The 6481-nt window shown below is 34.9% G+C and overlaps 1 long non-coding RNA gene across 1 annotated transcript; it reads right to left on the bottom strand.

Moving 5' to 3' along the window:
* Positions 1-220: 220 nt before the first annotated feature.
* Positions 221-6255, bottom strand: LOC127143744 (uncharacterized). Its single transcript, XR_007815354.1, has 5 exons — positions 5855-6255; positions 4902-4963; positions 4250-4313; positions 1984-2049; positions 221-1064 (listed from the first exon to the last, which is right to left on the bottom strand). It is a non-coding gene; the product is annotated as an uncharacterized LOC127143744 (long non-coding RNA).
* Positions 6256-6481: the final 226 nt, after the last annotated feature.

Consider the following 6481-nt stretch of genomic DNA (forward strand, 5'->3'; position numbering starts at 1 on the left):
ATATCAAAATTGTCATTGTATAGTAAGACGTCAAAAATCATGAAAAATTGTCATAGTTAGTAGTAAGGAGTCGTCAAAAATGTCATAGTATAGTAAGACATCAAAAATTGTCATAGTATAGTAAGATGTCAAAAATCATGAAAAATTGTCATAGTAGTAAGTCAAAAGTGGTCAAAAAGTGGTCAAAAATTGTCATAGTAAGGCGTGAAAAGTGGGTCAAAAATTCCGTAACCCTAACCTCTTGCTACAAGTAGCGAAAATATTCACTTTCATACAACATTAAACAGACAGACAAAATATTCAGTGTTCAGATGTATTTATTTGAATAAGAAAAAGATAATCCTTAGTCCCACACCAAGGGAATTAAGTGTTACAGCAGCAAAAATATAAAAAAGGCATGATATAAACAAGGCAAGATATATATATAACAATATGAACAGTATAAAAAGGACTGTGTACACAGTTATAGATTAGATTTGAGTACTGACATTGCACTGTTTGAAATAGCAAAATATCTAAATGAAATGACAAACATAAAATCTTAACCCACAAACATTGTGCGTGTGTGAATATGTGTGTGTCTGTGGAGAACAAAGGTAAGATTGCAGCTTTAAGATAGTTCCTTTGTATTAAGCCAAATGTCATAGTGTAGTATGGCATCAAAAAATTCATTCATCATTCAAAAGTCATTAAAAAGGCCACTAAAAGATGCCACAGGATGTTATGTTATGCAATAGCATGTCATGAAAAATATTTATTAAATAATTTTAGCAAAATAACATAATTTTAGTAACAGTACAGTATAAATTGTTTTCCTGTATTTATTACATGGTTCATGTTTATCTCTTTCTAGTCACTGCTGTGACTGTAATAATTAGAAACACACTAAAATACTGAATGTGATACTGAACGAGTTGTACAAAGTTTAGTTTAAATCACTGTAATTAGGTATCAACAATGAATAAGGTCAGTTTAGGAAAGGGAAAACAGATCTACTCATCAGTTTCTGTGATTAACACGTGTTCTCGTCTCTGCAGGAGGAGAAGACGACAGCAGCTGAAGACCTGAAGTGGATGAAAGAAAATAAAAGTCAAAAGTGTTACAACGCTGTTAATTAGATAAAAGACCTCCACCATCTAACTGCTGTAAACAGTGTTGGTTTCCTGTTTTTCAAGTGAAAAATGTGCTCATAACCACATGAACCCTAACCAGCTCTAACAAGTGTTTTATTGTGGTCAAATGTCTGTCATTATCTTTGCTGTGATTTGTTAAATGTTGTCTGGAATAAAATCATTCAAGTGTCTTCCTAAACTTTTGAGTTGTATTTCTGTTTTGAAACTATGTTATACAAATCATGTTATTGCATTATAAGAAAATGTCCTGATTCTTTTTTAGATAAATTTTTGAACATTTTGAAAATATATTTATGATTTTATATTTATTTTTCATGGTTTTAAACTAAAAGGGTTTTACACGCATTGTCCAGAGATATATTTTTAAGGGTTTTTAATTAATTTTTTAGCTTTCATACTTGTATTTTAGTTTTAAATATAGATTTTAAGGGTTTGAATTTCATACTTACTGTTTAGACATTTTTTAAAGGTTCTACATTTATTTATTTTTTTACAGGTTTCATGCTTAATTCTTAGACATTTTTTAAAGATTTTTAAAAGTATACATTTTTAAAGGCTGAATATTTAAACGTTATTTATCAAACCTGTTTTTTTAATGTTTTATCCTTATTGTTTAGACCAATTTATTAAAAAGGTTTCTATTCTATTCTGAAACTAAAGTTTGATTTATATGTAGTTTGTTATACATATTTTTTAGACTTACTTTTACACCTACATTGTTGAAAAATACAAATTAAAACTGATAAGTTACATATTTGTTGCTATTTGTTCCAGACAAGAAGTTTTAAATTGTCAAACTGCAGCTGAGATAATGACAGAGTCAGACTGAAAAGAATAAACTAACACTGACCTTCTGGAAATGTCTTCATGTCTGTGTCTCTTCTCTCTGATTTATTTAATTGTTGAAGTTTGAATCCTGTGGAGAAAAACGCAACATTAAGATGTGACTTTTAACACAAAATAAAGAGAGTTTCTGGGTATTGAACTTAAAACTGTAAAAAAAATAAAGAAGTAAAAGACATTAAATCTACAAAGAGTGTGGACTAATAATAAATCAGAACTAGTCCAAGAGTTAAATTTGCTGCAGCAGTGGATGGAAATGTTTCTCTTAAGTCAGTTAAAATTTGAACTAAATTTGCTTGATAGGAGTCAAAATGAACCAAAATGACTGTTTGTAATGTGACAGTGAACTGAATAAGTTCTTCACATTTCTATGATTTACTGTACCAATGAGAGAGAGACAGAGAGAGAGAGTGAGACACAGTGAGAAAGAGAGAGGGGAAGGGACAGAAAGTGTGTGTAGAGGGGGGGATGGGATGGTGGGTGTTAGAGAAAACATGAGGGTGAGAGCAAGGAAGCGAGAAAGAGACAAAAAGAGAGAGAAAAATCCTGCATGTGGGGAGTACACTGAGGAAAGCCGAGCATGCGCTCTGTGGATTGTCACGTGGAACGGCATAAACAACAAACATTGTTGTCCACAAGTTTGAGAGTCTAGACTCTAGTTGTTGGTGGTGAATCTGTTAGTGTGTGGTGTGTTATGTTGGTCTTCTCATTGCACATCACACAATAAAAGCACAAATAGGACTCCACACTACCTTTTCATCTAGTAGCATTACTGCTTCTTATTGAAAATGTTAGGAGCACCAGCCAAAATGTTAGGAGCACCGCTTAAATCGACGTTCAGTGCAACAAATTCAGATCTTTTCCATGTTAACAACATTGCTAATAAATGCTTTAGTAATAAATAGGCAATAACAATATGTTGTTTCATTTTAAAGGAAAACTAATCTATATGACTGATTTACGTTGCCCTTTAATATGGGAGAAAATAAAGTAATATTCTTCACATTTTTGAAAGTGATCCCACTATGCACAATAAAAAATAATAATCACAAAATATCACTGGTTAAACCAGTTACACCACTTACAGTGAAGTGATTTGAACAGAGATTTGCTCATCCACCTGAAGTCAGGACAATAACTCTTAACCAGCTGTAGGGATGGGTATCATTAGGATTTTATCTTTATCCATCCAGACCCTTATGTTGTTACTGGTTCTTCTATATTACAAAACAGAACAGAAGTAGAGTTGAGTTATATCTTAAATACAACTAAAAAAGTTTCTGGAGCAGCAACAGTAATGTTCACAACAGTAAAATCACTGTAAACTCAATATCTCACTGGAAAGAAATCTAAAATGTTGAGGGGCTGGTTTGTCTTCTCAGGTACAGTTTACAGGAATTTGACAAATTTTACGATTAGTGGCAAACTAACCAGTTAGATCACATAGAGACAGCTTTCGTTTTGACTCCTTAACAACAATTTGCTTTTAGCTTAATCAGCGCACTGTGGTTGTGTTAAACATGTCGGGAGACTGGGAACAACTGTTGAAAATATCGCTTTTCTAAGGGCTTGTTGAACAGGTGATTTGATAAAGAAAAGGTAAAGGCCCATGGCTTTTACTTTTTAATGCACTTAGAGCAACAGGCGTACTCATCGTTAACTTGAGTTGCCTACATTCACCCGGTTCACTTCTGCTCCCTGTGTGCATGTGTGTGTGTGTGGTGCACACACTGAGGATGCAGCCCCACCCTGGGCAGAGTGGTCAGAGAACCAGTCCGAACATAAATGATTTGGGCCGACAAATAAAGTTATGTTTAGGAAACACTGGACTTGAACCTACAGGGCTAGAGGCACATTTGTAAGTCACACTGGTGCTCCTACTCGTAAAATTTAGTCGCACTGTCTCACAAAATGGTCGCAAAATGCAACTAATTGGTCGCAGTCTGGAGCCATGACATGAAAACTGAAATCTGACATTATTTGCCATTGTGTGGTCTCTCATATTTTCTAAATCAGGTAAAATTTTTAAAAATCTTTTAGTGTGTGCCAGGCTTAAGAGGGCAAGGGAGAGAGAAAGAGACAGGGAGAGAGTGAGCTGATGTTTAAATTCTTCATTTTCTTTGAAATGTACATACATGAATTATATAAATAAACTTTAATAATGAGTTAAGTCTTTTTGTGATAAACCAAACTTCAGATCAGTTACTGTAGATATGTAATTTAATGTCAGTGCTCTGTGTTGGACAGCTAATGTAAAGTTGTTTGTGAATTACCTGGAGGCCTCAGCCCTGGTTTCAAAGAACTTCTTCATTGTGATCGTGGATGAAGTGGTGACACCTGGAGGAAAAAGAATGAGAAACATACAAAGGAAAATGATCAATACACTATGACCTATTCCTCATCAACAGTTTAACCCCAAAACACACATAAAATATTAAAACATTACTGCTGAACCAGAACACTTTCCAAACATTTCAGGAGTGTCTCAGAAAATGGGCTGTTTACTGTCGCATATAACAAGAAAAAACATCAGACCTTTAAGAGTCAATAACAATTTAAAAAAAATAACTAAAATGATTACCTTAAAGCTTTAATTTCTAATTGTCTGTCAACTAATCACTGGAGGAATCATGTATATTACTGTGAACTGCGTAATAAAAACTTCCATTTAAGTACATTTGTTTTGAAATGTGGTATTTTTAATTATACCTCAGTCCACATAACACAACTATTCTGAATTTTAAAAAAAATATTGTAACTAGTACCATTTTCTGACCATTTATGGACACAATGAAGCGGTTATTATTATATTTGATACTAAACTCATTACATATTAAGGATTTAAAAAATAACACTGTTACTAACATTAATAATTCAGCTCATCAACAAATTTTTTCAGACTGTATAAATCTTTAGGACACATACATTTGGTTTGTAAGGTGAGAGCTGGTGTTTCTGTCCAGGCTGCAGCAGCTGAACGAGTAAACCTGGAAAACACAAGTACAACACTTGAAAAACATATAACCTCATTAATGAAGAATAGTTCACCTCCAAAACTTAAACAGTGTAGAAGAATACAACACTGACAGCTAAACACTAGAACCTTGACAATCACACTTTGAATTTTGAGGTGAATACATTTATTATGTTACAAGAAAATGACTTTACTGATCTTAGAGAAAAAAGCATTTTTTTAAATAGCTTCTAATAATAATTTCTTTCTCTTGAGGCTTAAAACTTGTGGAGGAGCACAGAGTTAAAATCTAGTTTTCAAGCTCAACTCAAAACTGAGCTCAGTAAAGTCTCAAGTCACCACAAACAAATTTCTAATCAATGATATTCACAACAGGGGATCAATGGATGAGTATTAACAGATTACAACCACAAAGCTACAGAGACACACCAACAACAAAGAGGCAAAAAACAGAGTCGCAAAACGATCACAATGAGATGTTTAACTGCCACACCTACAAAATGGCCATAAAGAACAGACGCAACACTACAAAGATACAATATGATGCAAAACAACCCCAAAGAAGCTGACCAGGGGTAGATGTAAAACAGCCAGCTAGCAACGCAAAATGATGCAATATCACACAGTTAAGACACTGAACCACATCGACATGGAGCACAAAATTACATAGAAGCAATAAAATGCAATTGTAAAGAGATGCAAAGGGGGTTGTAAACTGAAAAGTTAACAGTTACCACACTCCACAACTCATGTCAGGGACGCTTCAGGCCACAGAAATACAAACACACTCTTACCCACGCGATATGAACGACTAATAACAGAATGAAACAATATCATTACAAGGTAATGCTAATGCTAACGTTCACTGCTAATGCTAACGCTAGCCGCTAACTGTTTGACTTACCTTCGCGCCGCACGTGTGTTCAGCGTCCAGGCACACTCCTGTTCGACAAAAAATCAGCTCCAGAGTTTGTTTTAGCATCCAGACCTCTTCATTAATGACAAAAAGCAGCCCCAGAGTTTGTTTCAGCATCCAGACTTCACCTGCAACGTTTTCTTACAGTACGAGCAAACAGAAGCAATAGTTCAAACTTGGTTTAAAACTGTTTTCCGCCTCTCCGAGCTCCTCCCAGATGGTCATGACCAATCAGGAGACACGTCGCGATCAATGACGACATACGTCAGCTACAGTGGTAGATTCTGGTGCGCCTAGCAACCGCCTCTGATTGAAGGTAAAAGTCCTTCATTTGCGACTGTTATCCATGGATGTATGAGTAGACATCGAAGTTATTTGGACAGCCTGCCCCACCTCCGCAGTCACAGCCTGTAGTATTAACTCAGTAACATAAACACAGATAGTGTTTAATTCTCGGCAAGAAAGCGAACGAGCCTATTTCCCAAAATATCTAACTCTTTCCCTGTTGCATTTTTCTCATATCTCTGAAGACCATGTGTCTCTGCTGAATGTTTTTATAAAGTCTATAATGAGAACCGACTCACTGAGGTCTTAGAGAGTCTGTCCTGTTTTCAG

Source organism: Lates calcarifer, linkage group LG21, assembly GCF_001640805.2.
Source record: "Lates calcarifer isolate ASB-BC8 linkage group LG21, TLL_Latcal_v3, whole genome shotgun sequence".
Classification (NCBI taxonomy): domain Eukaryota; kingdom Metazoa; phylum Chordata; class Actinopteri; family Centropomidae; genus Lates; species Lates calcarifer.